Below are 12798 nucleotides of genomic sequence, written 5' to 3' on the forward strand. Positions count from 1 at the left end.
TATTTTTATTTTTTTTAAATACTCTGAAATCAAAGATAACCCTTTTGGTTAGACTGCAAGTGGCAGTCTAACCAAAAGGGTTATCTTTCAGGATTTCTGAGTATTTTACATTACAGTATTTTTGTCACGACTTCCGCCGAAGTCGGTCCCTCTCCTTGTTCGGGCGGTGTTCGGCGGTCGCCATCACCGACCTTCTAGCCATCACTGATCCATTTTTCATTTTCCATTGGTTTTGTCTTGTCTTCCTTCACACCTGGTTTCAATCCCATCAACTACATGTGTATTTAACCCTCTGTTTCCCCTCATGTCCTTGTCGGAGTTTGTTTTGATTGTATGTGATGTGCTATTTAGTGTTGGTGTGCGACGTGTTTTGTACCCACTTTGTTATTTTGTACATTTTGGTTGTTTTGGAGTTTTGTCAGCATTTATTAAAGAACTCTGTTTATACCAAGTTCGTTCTCCTGCGCCTGACTTCCCTGCCACCGACACGCACCCCTTACAGAAACTCCGACGACCTATGGAGTCAGCAGGAGAAGGTACCCCGGCCATGGAGGTGGAAGAGCACGTCCAGGAGCATGCGGTTATGCTTCACCATCTGGGCGCCGCCATGGATCGCGCTGTCCAGACAATGGACCGCTGGGAGAGACAGGGAGTTCTTCCAGCGCCTCCACCAGCACAACCGGGGTCTCTCCTGAGCGCCCCTTTCCCGCTTGAGCCCAGTGGGATCCGTCTCTCCTTGCCACAGGAGTACGACGGGAGTGCTGCCAACTGCCAGTGGTTCCTCCTTCAACTAAACATCTATCTGGCCATGGTCCACTCAGCTCCATCGGACCATGAGAGGGTGTCCGCACTCGTCTCGTGCCTCACCGGGAAAGCCCTGGAGTGGGCCAACGCCGTGTGGAGAGAGGGAGATGCGGCGTTGGACCATTTTGAGGAGTTCACCCACCGTTTCCGGGCAGTCTTTGACTGCCCGCCCGAGGGTTGAGCGGCGGGTGAACGCCTCTACCATCTGAGGCAGGAGACGAGGAGCGCCCAGGAGTTTTCCCTGGAGTTTAGAACCCCGGCTGCCTGCGCGGAATGGAACAACAGGGCCCTGATCGACCACTACCGCTGCAGTCTGAGCGAGGACGTCCGTCAGGAGCTGGCCTGCAGAGACACCACCCTCACTTTCGAACAGCTGGTGGACCTGTCCATCCGTCTGGAAAACCTGCTGGCTACTCGCGGACGTCCAGATTGGGGTCTGGTGGATCCATCCTCCCGCACCCCCTCTCCAATACCCATGGAGCTGGGAGGGGCGGTGCGCAGGGAGACCGGAGTGGGTTTCCACTCGTGCACCATCTGTGGCCGCAGAGGTCACACTGCTGGTCGTGGCCGGGTTGGTTCCTGTGGGAATCGAGGCAGCAGGAAGGGCGCTCTGGCGTCACCGCAGGTGAGCTGGCATCATTCTCACCCAGAGCCCTCTGTTGCACATATGTTTGTGTCTCTCACTTTTCCTGAGTTTTCCCCGCATTTCCAGCATAAGGCGCTCATAGATTCAGGTGCGGCTGGGAATTTCATTGATAGAGCTTTAGCTCATAGTTTAGGGACCCCCATTGTTCCCGTGGATGTGCCCTTCCCCGTTCATGCCTTAGATAGTCGACCATTAGGGTCAGGGTTAATTAGGGAGGTCACCGCTCCTTTGGGCATGGTGACGCAGGGGGGTCACACGGAGAAAATGTGTCTTTTCCTTATTGACTCTCCTGCGATTCAATAAGGAATCGCAGGAGAGGGCCTACCCTGGTTAGCTTGTCATAACCCCACTGTTTCTTGGCCACAGAGGACTCTCACGGGGTGGTCGCGAGAGTGCTCAGGTAGGTGTTTAGGGGGTTTCCGTTGGTGCTACTATGGTGGAGAGTCCAGACCAGGTCTCCAACGTGCGCATTCCCCCTGAATATGCCGATTTGGCTGAAGGCGACTCAATTACCACCTCATCGACGGGGCAATTGTGCGATAGATCTCCTGGTAGACGCTGCACTTCTCAGGAGTCATGTGTATCCCCTCTCACAGGCGGAAACGAAGGCTATGGAAACATATGTCCCTGAATCCCTGCATCAGGGGTACATTCGGTCCTCCACTTCACCCGTCTCCTCGTTTCTTTTTTGTGAAGAAGAAGGAGGGAGGTCTGCGTCCGTGTATTGACTACCGGGGTCTAAATCAGATCACGGTGAGGTATAGTGACCCGCTACCGCTCATAGCCACAGCGATAGAGTCAATGCACGGGGCGCGCTTCTTCACCAAACTAGATCTCAGGAGAGCTTACAATCTGGTGCGTATCCGAGAGGGAGACGAGTGGAAGACGGCTTTCAGTACCACCTCTGGGCACTATGAGTACCTCGTCATGCTGTACGGGTTGATGAATGCGCCATCAGTCTTCCAAGCTTTTGTAGACGAGATTTTCAGGGACCTGCACGGGCAGGGTGTAGTGGTGTATATTGATGACATTTTGATATACTCCGCTACATGCACTGAGCATGTGTCCCTGGTGCACAAAGTGCTTGGTCGTCTGTTGGAGCATGACCTGTAAGTCAAGGCTGAGAAATCTCTTTCCTAGGGTATCGCATTTCCACGTCAGGGGTGGAAATGGAGAGTGACCGAATTGCAGTCGTGCGTAATTGGCCGACTCCCACCACGGGAAAGGAGGTGCAGCGATTCTCAGGGTTTGCCAACTACTACCGGAGGTTTATCCGGGGTTTTGGTCAGGTAGCGGCTCCCATTACTTCACTGCTGAAGGGGGGCCCAGTGTGCTTGCAGTGGACAGCTGAGGCGGACAGGGCTTTCAGTCACCTGAGGGCTTTGTTTACCTCGGCTCCCGTGGTGGCCCATCCGGATCTCTCTTTGACGTTCATAGTGGAGGTGGACGCGTCCAAGGCTGGGATAGGAGCTGTGCTCTCTCAGCGCTCGGGTACGCCTCCAAAGCTCCGCCCTTGTGCCTTCTTCTCGAAGAAGCTCAGCCCGGCGGAACAAAACTATGACGTGGGTGACCGGGAGTTGTTGGCTGTCGTCAAGGCCCTGAAGGCGTGGAGATATTGGCTTGAGGGGGCTAGACACCCTTTTCTCATCTGGACTGACAACCGCAATCTGGAGTACATCCGGGCGGCGAGGAGACTGAACCCTCACCAGGCAAGGTGGGCCATGTTTTTCACCCGTTTTGTGTTTACCCTTTCTTACAGAACAGGCTCCCAGAACGTTAAGGCAGACGCATTGTCCCGGAAGTATGACACAGAGGAGCGGCCCATGGATCCCACTCCCATACTCCCCGCCTCTTGTTTGGTGGCGCCGGTAGTGTGGGAGCTGGACGCGGACATTGAGCAGGCGTCACGTGCAGAGCCCGCTCCCCCTCAGTGTCCAGCTGGGCATCTGTACGTTCCGTCTGCTGTCCGCGACCGGCTGATATATTGGGCCCACACGTCACCTTCCTCTGGTCATCCTGGGATTGGTCGGACGGTGCGTTGTCTTAGTGGGAAGTACTGGTGGCCCACTTTAGCTAAGGACGTGAGAGTTTATGTTTCCTCCTGCTCGGTGTGCGCCCAGTACAAGGCTCCTAGACACCTGCCCAGAGGTAAGTTACAACCCTTACCCGTTCCACAACGGCCGTGGTCGCACCTGTCATTGGATTTCCTAACCAATCTTCCACCTTCACAGGGTAACACCACGATCCTGGTCATTGTGGATAATTTTTCTATGTCCTGTCGTCTCCTCCCTTTGCCCAGTCTCCCTACGGCCCTACAAACTGTGGAGGCCCTGTTTACACACGTCTTCCGGCACTACGGGGTGCCTGAGGATATAGTGTCTGATTGGGGTCCCCAGTTCATGTCAAGGGTCTGGAAGGCGTTCATGGAACGTTTGGGGGTCTCGGTCAGCCTTACCTCAGGTTTTCACCCCGAGAGTAACGGGCAGGTGGAGAGAGTTAACCAGGATGTGGGTAGGTTTCTGAGGTCTTATTGCCTGGACCGGCCGGGGGAGTGGGCGGCGTTCGTGCCCTGGGCAGAGATGGCCCAGAACTTGCTCCGCCACTCCTCCACCAACCTTTCTCCCTTCCAGTGTGTATTGGGGTATCAGCCGGTTCTGGCTCCTTGGCATCAGAGTCAGACCGAGGCTCCTGCGGTGGACAACTGGTTCCGGCGCACGGAAGAAACATGGGATGCTGCCCATGTCCACCTTCAGTGCGCCGTACTGCGCCAGAAAGTTGGCGCAGACCGTCACCGCAGTGAGGCCCCTGTGTTCACACCGGGAGACAGGGTCTGGCTCTCGACCCGAAACCTGCCCCTCCGCCTGCCCTGTTGGAAGTTTGCTTTGCGGTTTGTGGGGCCATTTAAAGTCCTGAGGAGAGTGAACGAGGTATGTTACAGCTTCCCCCCGATTACCGCATTAACCCCTCGTTCCATATGTCTCTCCTCAGACCGGTGGTGGCTGGCCCACTCCAGGAGTCTGAGGTGCGGGAGATTCCTCCACCCCCTCCGGACATCGAGGGGGCCCTGGCGTACTCCGTTCGTTCCATACTGGATTCGAGACGTCGGGCGAGGGGCCTTCAGTACCTCATGGACTGGGAGGGTTATGGTCCGGAGGAGAGATGCTGGGTTCCGGTGGAGGACGTGTTGGATCCTTCCATGCTGTGAGATTTCCACCGTCTCCATCCGGATCGCCCTGCGCCTCGCCCTCCGGTTCGTCCCCGAGGTCAGTGCCGACGCGCAGCTGGAGCCGCGCGTCAGGGGGGGGGGTACTGTCATGACTTCCGCGGAAGTTGGTCACTCTCCTTGTCCGGGCGGTGTTCGGCGATCGACGTTACCGGCCTTCTAGCCATCACTGATCCATTTTTCATTTTCCATTGGTTTTGTCTTGTCTTCCTTCACACCTGGTTTCAATCCCATCAATTACATGTGTATTTAACCCTCTGTTTCCCCTCATGTCCTTGTCGGAGTTTGTTTTGATTGTATGTGATGTGCTATTTAGTGTTGGTGTGAGACGGGTTTTGTACCCACTTTGTTATTCTGTACATTTTGGTTGTTTTGGAGTTTTGTCAGCATTTATTAAAGAACTCCATTTATACCAAGTTCGTTCTCCTGTGCCTGACTTCCCTGCCACCAACACGCACCCCTTACAATTTTACACTACACGCTTGGCACACCTGTATTTGGGGAGATTCTCCCATTCTTCTCTGCAGCTCCTCTCAAGCTCTGTCAGATTGGATAAGGAGCGTTTCTGCGCAGCTATTTTCAGGTCTCTCCAGAGATGTTCGATTGGGTTCAAGTCCGGGCTCTGGCTGGGAAACTCAAGAACATTCAGAGACTTGTCCTGAAGCCACTCCTGCGTTGTCTTGGCTGTGTGCTTAAGGATCTCTATGCATTTTTCTCCGTTCATATTTGCCTTGATCCTGACTAGTCTCCCAGTCCCTGCCGCTGAAAAACAACCCCACAGCATGATGCTGCCACCACCATGCTTCACCGTAGGGATGGTGCCAGGTTTCCTCCTGACGTGACGCTTGGCATTCAAGCCAAAGAGTTCAATCTTGGTTTCATCAGACCAGATAATCTTGTTTCTCATTGTCTGAGAGTGCTTTAGGTGCCTTTTAGCAAACTCCAAGTGGGCTGTCATGTGCCTTTTCCTGAAGAGTGGCTTCCGTCTGGCCACTCTACCATAAAGACCTGATTGGTGGAGTGCTGCAGAGATGGTTGTCCTTCTGGAAGGTTCTAACATCTCCACAAAGGAACTCTAGAGCTCTGTCAGAGTGACCATCGGGTACTTCGTCACCTCCCTGACAAGGCCCTTCTCCGCGATTGCTCAGTTTAGTGGGGGGGCCAGCTCTAGGAAGAGTCTTGGTGGTTCCAAACTTCTTCCATTTATGAATGATGGAGGCCACTGTGTTCTTGGGGACCTTCAATGCTGCAGAAATGTTTTGGTACTCTTCCCCAGATCTCTGGCTCGAAACAATCCTGTCTACGGACAATTCCTTCAACCTCAAGGCTTGGTTTTTGCTTTGACATGCACTGTCAACTGTTGGACCTTTCCAAATGATGTCCAATCAATTGAATTTACCACAGGTGGACTCCAATCAAGTTGTAGAAACATCTCAAGGATGATCAATGGAAACAGGATGCACCTGAGCTCAATTTCGAGTCTCATAGCAAAGGGTCTGAATACTTATGTAAATAAGGTATTGCTGTTTTTTATTTTTTATACATTTGCTAACATTTAAAAAAAAAAAAAATTGTCATTATGGGGTATTGTGTGTAGAAAAGGGCTGTAATGTAACAAAATGTGGAAAAGTCATGGGGTCTGAATACTTTCCGAAGGCACTGTATGTCTGCCATTCAGAAAGTGAATGGGCAAGACAAAAGATTTAAGTGCCTTTGAACAGGTTATGGTAGTAGGTGCCAGGTACACCGGATTTAGTGTTTCAAGAACTGCAACACTTTCCCGAGTTTATCAAGAATGGTCCACCACCCAAAGGACATCCAGCCAACTTAACACAACTGAGAGAAGCATTGGAGTCCACATGGGCCAGCCTCGATGTGGAACGCTTTTGACGCCTTGTAGAGCCCTTGCCCCAACAAATTGAGGCTGTTCTGAGGGCAAAAGGCGATGCAACTCAATAATAAGAAGATATCCCTAATGTTTTATACGCATTTACACTTGCTATCTTCGAAATATGATAGGAGCGGGAAGGACGCATTTCGATTAGTTCCTGGTTCTGAATGTCTTAACCCTGAATGTTTATACAAAGTGGGTTTACATTTAAATGAGGCTATATTTATATTTGTTGCACTCCTGTATTGGGGCAAATCATATACATTCATGCTCACTATTACTTTGAAATGCCCATATGTGTTTCTTCAAGAAGGAAACAAAATGACATTCCAAACATTATAGGTGAGGGTGAGTGGGTGAGTGGGTGAGTGGATGCTATGACACTGTTGATTAGGCCTGACACTATACAGTGTGTCCTGGACAACAACAAACATTTATTTTTTAAATGAATGCTTCATTGATCATGGCTATCCAGGAGTAGGTGTTATTTGGGTTATGAAACCGGTGTAATGATGCTGCGTTCATAAACAGTGGGAAACTGAAAATAAATTGTGTGCATTCACGTGCTTTAAACTCGTTAACGCCGATTGGCTAATGGCAAACAAGCGATAACCATAAACTAAAAATTGACCTAGGCTACCATCCTCGTGAACAAAAACACATATTAATCGAATTAGATTTTTATAAATAATGTTTTGTTAGGGTTGCATTTAACTGCAAAAAAATCTGCTATCGAGGTAATTTCCTTAGTAGGTGATGTCAGAGTTCATAATGTGGGAGAAGTCTGAGCTCAAGGATGATAGATGAGTTTCTCACTAGTAATTATGAATTGGAGGGGCGTTCATCGATCTGTAAGCCACGCACCAGTGGGGGGAGGCATGTAGCTCGTACATTCGAACACATTTTAAAACGGAGATACTGTAGGTCTCTCATTTTACGGTTCTGTGTAGTTATGCTAATATATTTCAGACAAGTTTATTGCAGTGAATTTTATGACTTAATAAGTAAGATATCTTCGAGTAGCAGTTAGGGAAACAACAAGTCCTAGTTCTCAATATAACATTTTCTGCCTAAGGGGGCGTTGTTCCTGGATTCTTTGGAATATCTAGTGACCAGCTCTTGGAATAAATTGTGCTCTTTGACAAGGCAGACCTGGTTGACATTAAATTCACATTATTTTTAATGACCCTCATCCTGTCTCTGTACATTGTGTTCAGAGACTCACTTTGAGACACATTTCGTACTCTTCAAAGAAACCACTGGTGCCAGTTTGAAATGTTGGTGTGTCCTAGGCTTGGCCCAGTAACACTCTAACTGGATGGGAAATGGATAGTTGCCCTTTACTTATTGAAATGCATGGCTGAGCGACAATTTTTTCAATATGTCAAATTGTTTGCAATGCAAATTACAATAAAGACAGTCATTGGGAATTCATTGTATGTTTTGTACATTCTGATTTGGCCATTTATCTCTCGAGAGCAAGTAAAATAAAGACATGTGAACTGGAAGTGTGGCTTATTTTCTAATACTAAAGGTTGAGATATCTGGATATCAGAGATAGGCATATGCCTATGCCATACCCAGTCTGTTGGGGGGAGCTGTTGGGGACTGTCCTTTCTTCGGTGTTGGCTCACTCTCGGCTGCTGGTTAGTGCACAGATGATAGACATTGGAATCACAGTTGACTTGTAGTATTGTAATGATGATGATTTCAGAACAGTACAGAGCACAGCTTATATGTGACATGGCCTAGCTAGACACTTAATAGGTACTTATTTTTCTGACAGGTTGTATTTAACCAAGTTGTGTTGACCACCCAGGGTCTTTCTCACTCACTGCCTTATCACCTGGAAGCTAACACATCTTTAGTAACCTGAAGTATCAGGCGTAAGAGAGGAGTTCCCATATCCAGTTTTCATTGGAAGCTAGGTTGAAAATAGCTGTATCCCTGAAAACCAGAAGATCCAGGTTGTTGGCAACTCCACTAAGGCTACATCTTTAGTAACCAGCATCTAAGGAATTACAGTCCCATTGGCTGACCCCAACAAAGGCTAAATACTTGCCTACATGGCAACAAAGCCACATGCAACTGCAACGCAACTAATCCTTAGTTGTTACATAACTTTTCAGCATCTGCATATTAAGACCATTGGGCTGAATTAAGAAAGGCAATGTTCCCACGGGTGCGCAGTAGTCCCGAGACTGAAGAGAAGCACAAGATTGAACTTCATTTAACTTTCTAGAGTTTTCCCTGAGTTTTCCCTGTTAACACTATCAATGTTTCCCGTTAATCAAATCAAATCAAAGTTTATTTCTCACGTGCGCTGAATACAACAGGTGTAGACCTTACAGTGAAATGCTTACTTACAGGCCCTAACCAATAGTGCAAAAAAGGTATTAGGTGAACAATTGGTAGGTAAAGAAATAAAACATCAGTTCAAAGACAGGCTATATACAGTAGTGAGGTTATAAAAGTAGCGAGGCTACATACAGACACCGTTTAGTCAGGCTGATTGATGTAGTATATACATGTAGATATGGTTAAAGTATGATGTACAGACAGTAGCAGTAGCGTAAAAGAGGGGTTGGCAGGTGGTGGGTGGGACACAATGCAGATAGCCTGGTTAGCCAATGTGCGGGAGCACTGGTTGGTCGGCCCAATTGAGGTAGTGTGTACATGAATGTATAGTTAAAGTGACTATGCATATATGATAAACAGAGAGTAGCAGCAACGTAAAAAGAGGGGTTGGGGGGAGGCACACAATGCAAATAGTTCGGGTAGCCATTTGATTACCTGTTCAGGAGTCTTATGGCTTGGGGGTAAAAACTGTTGAGAAGCCTTTTTGTCCTAGACTTGGCACTCTGGTACCGCTTGCCATGCGTCTATGACTATGTTATCCAGTCTAAGACTGGGTTGGCTGGGGTCTTTGAAATTTTTAGGGCCTTCCTCTGACGTCGCCTGGTGTAGAGGTCCTGGATGGCAGGCAGCTTAGCCCCAGTGATGTACTGGGCCATACGCACTACCCTCTGTAGTGCCTTGCGGTCAGATGCCGAGCAATTGTTGTACCAGGCAGTGATACAACCAGTCAAGATGCTCTCAATGTTGCAGCTGTAGAACCTTTTGAGGATCTCAGGACCCATGCCAAATCTTTTTAGTTTCCTGAGGGGGAATAGGCTTTGTCATGCCCTCTTCACGACTGTCTTGGTGTGTTTGGACAATTCTAGTTTGTTGTTGATGTGGACACCAAGGAACTTGAAGCTCTCAACCTATTGACAACAATGAAGACAACCAGGTCTGTCTTGTCAACAAGCACAATTTATTCCAAGCATTTGATAATCCAAAGAATACAGGCAAACAATACCCCATTCAGGCAGAATATGTTCTATTAAAGGACCCATACAGTCTTTGTAATTTTATTTTTAAATCATCAATGTATGTCTAATAAATCACTGTTTATTTAATGAAAATAACTCCAAAATATATTTTTAATCATTTATTTCCCTGAGCCTCCTTTGGCCCTTGAAATGCTCAGTCTGATCATGTGGGCGTTAGGAAACAAATGTGAAAATATTTACATACACACTGAATGGCTGATAGAATAGTCTAGAGCCCACCCCTTTACCCAGATGAACAGTTATTGGTCTATTATAATCAGATCACATTAAGACGTCATGATGTCTACAACAAAGCTTTCTTAGTGTCCAACAAGCTTTCTCTGCCCTTAACCTTGTTCTGAACACCTCCAAAACAAAGGTCATGTGGTTTGGTAAGAAGAATGCCCCTCTCCCCACCGGTGTGATTACTACCTCTGAGGGTTTAGAGCTTGAGGTAGTCACCTCATACAAGTACTTGGGAGTATGGCTAGTATGGTACACTGTCCTTCTCTCAGCACATATCAAAGCAGCAGGCTAAGGTTAAATCTAGACTTGGTTTCCTCTATCGTAATCGCTCCTCTTTCACCCCAGCTGCCAAACTAACCCTGATTCAGATGACCATCCTACCCATGCTAGATTACGGAGACATCATTTACAGATCGCAGGTAAGGGTGCTCTCGAGCGGCTAGATGTTCTTTACCATTCGGCCATCAGATTTGCCACCAATGATCCTTATAGGACACATCACTGCATTCTATACTCCTCTGTAAACTGGTCATCTCTGTATACCTGTCGCAAGACACACTGGTTGATGCTTATTTATAAAACCTTCTTAGGCCTCACTCCCCCCTATATGAGATATCTACTGCAGCCCTCATCCTCCACATACAACACCTGTTCTGCCAGTCACATTCTGTTAAAGGTCCCTAAAGCACACAAGTCCCTGGGTTGCTCCTCTTTTCAGTTTGCTGAAGCTAGAGACTGGAACGAGCTGCAAAAAACACTCAAACTGGAGAGTTTTATCTCCATCTCTTCATTTATAGACTCAATCATGGACACCCTTACTGACAGTTGTGGCTACTTCGTGTGATGTATAGTTGTATCTACCTTCTTGTCCATTGTGCTGCTGTCTGTGCCCAATAAAGTAGGCCTTTTGCCTTTTGGTATGCCGTCATTGTAAATAAGAATTTGTTCTTAACTGATTTGCCTACTTAAATAAAGGTTAAATAAAAAAATATAAAAAATGTCAGCCAAAAGTTCCATCCCACCTGAACAGCCTGAAATTCAGCTCTTACGAAAAAGCGCACTATCATAATTTTCACAATTTCAGAGTGTTAGCTCGACCTCGTATTGCGGAAATCTTTTTTTTTTTTTACTGCACTGCCCACTTCAGAAGATATCTTACTTATTAAGTCATAAATTCAAATTAACTGCATTGAACTGTTCTCAAATATATAAACATATATACTGAACCACCAAGCACCATTGTAAAATGAGAGGCTTATCTCCGTGTCGCATTGCACAAGCAACATGCCTCCACCCACAGGGGTGCATGGCTTACTAATAGGACAACCGGTTGCAGAACGAATTACCATGAAATGTACAGTGTTATCTTGTAAGGTACACATTCTGTTTTTTTTTTAAACTGGTCTGACCTTCCATTTACTTTCTCTCCTATCCCTCATGTCTATCCCACCTCTCTCTATCAGGTTTGAATCATGAAAAGGCATGTTATGGCTACGATTATTTCTTATCATCTAATGTCACCATTTTCAAGCATACAGCCCACACAACCCAACTGTTTTTCACTCCATTGTGGGCACCAGAGGGCATCTGGAAATTGGTGATGGAAAGTTTTAAGGTCAGATGTTTTAGCTTGGTTACCTATCAGCTAACCCTGGCCCAGCTAACCCTGGCCCAGGTGAAAACCTGTGGCAGAGGCTACCTATCAGCCTTAACTGCTCTGGGACGGTGCATTGGCCTTGTTCAAAAACCATCTATTTAGACTGAGTTACCTGTAGGACCCTCTAATTCCCATAATTGTGTTATTAAGTGTGTTAGCCTCTAAAAGTCTACGCCGTTGAATTTGGCTCTTGCTACTATAGCCCATAGAAATGCATTGAATAACATTCATAAATGGCAAAAAAGACAGTCCAAAAATAAAGAATGTTGTTTTAGACACATATTTAACCCCTTATTTTTGTTTGCACAAAACTACCTCCATACTTCCATTCATTTGTATGGGTTACCTTCAGACGGGTCCCGTGACACACCATCGTGTTCGTGAGAGTCTCCCCTTTCCATAGAGTGGTCATAATAGTTTTCGGAATGTCTCATGGCCTGACAAACACCCCTCTAGCTCTGCCACCTTTCAAAGCAGATGCGAAATTTTATTTTTTTATTTAACCTCTTATTAACCAGGTAGGCAAGTTGAGAACAAGTTCTCATTTACAATTGCGACATGGCCAAGATAAAGCAAAGCAGTTCGACACATACAACAACACAGAGTTACACATGGAGTAAAACAAACATACAGTCAATAATATTGTAGAAGAATAAGTCTATATACAATGTGAGCAAATGAGGTGAGATAAGGGAGGTAAAGGCAAAAAAAGTCCATGGTGGCGAAGTAAATACAATATAGCAAGTAAAACACTGGAATGGTAGATTTGCAGTGGAAGAATGTGCAAAGTAGAAATAGAAATAATGGGGTGCAAAAGAGCAAAATAAATAAATAAATAAATAAATGCAGTAGGGGAAGAGGTAGTTGTTTGGGCTAAATTATAGATGGGCTATGTACAGGTGCAGTGATCTGTGAGCTGCTCTGACAGCTGGTACTTAAAGCTAGTGAGGGAGATAA

Source organism: Salvelinus namaycush, chromosome 11 (genome assembly GCF_016432855.1).
Source record: "Salvelinus namaycush isolate Seneca chromosome 11, SaNama_1.0, whole genome shotgun sequence".
Taxonomy (NCBI): Eukaryota; Metazoa; Chordata; class Actinopteri; order Salmoniformes; family Salmonidae; genus Salvelinus; species Salvelinus namaycush.